The sequence below is a fragment of the Pteropus medius genome, unplaced genomic scaffold, assembly GCF_902729225.1.
Source record: "Pteropus medius unplaced genomic scaffold, Ma_sr-lr_union100, whole genome shotgun sequence".
NCBI classification, from domain to species: domain Eukaryota; kingdom Metazoa; phylum Chordata; class Mammalia; order Chiroptera; family Pteropodidae; genus Pteropus; species Pteropus medius.
Window position 1 is genome coordinate 19,040,693 of NW_024354502.1, and position 557 is coordinate 19,041,249.

The 557-nt window shown below is 46.3% G+C and overlaps 1 protein-coding gene across 3 annotated transcripts in view; it reads right to left on the reverse strand.

The window, feature by feature from the left end:
* The window catches only part of BAALC (BAALC binder of MAP3K1 and KLF4), a 94,755-nt gene that overhangs the window by 63,818 nt on the left and 30,380 nt on the right, over nucleotides 1-557 (reverse strand). The window lies entirely within an intron of this gene.

The window sequence follows — 557 nt, forward strand, 5'->3', positions numbered from 1 at the left end:
TCCCCTTCTTCCTATCTGCACTAAGATGCTGCAGCATCTTGCAACTATGAGGATGAAATCCACATATGAAGGATGGCAAAGCAATAAGCTCAAAGAGCCCTGATCCTTGATGGCATCCTAGAGCGGTGCAGCTGCCTGCCTCCAGACTTTTCGTTAAGTGCAAAAATAAACCCTCTACTCACTAAGCCACATTCGTCTGGTTTCTGTTCATGCTGCCAAACACAACTCCTACAATTCCTACCTGATACGAAAGGTGAGGAGGGTTCCCTTCATTCAACAACTATTCATTGAGTCTGCTCTGTGCCATGGGGCACCATGCTGAGTAAAGAAATGAACAATGAATGAACAAGATAATGACAGGCTATGGTGTAAGGAAGGAAATAGCTGGCTAGTAACTCAGGAAGGCTGCTCTCTCCAAGGAGAGCTGAAGGGTGAGGTGAAGTCAACCATATAAAGAGAAGGAAGAGGGAGAACATATTCCAGCAAGTGCAAAATCCTGGTGACAGGAAAGTGGTGGGGGTGTTCGAAGAACAGAGAGGAAGCCAGCAAGACTGGAA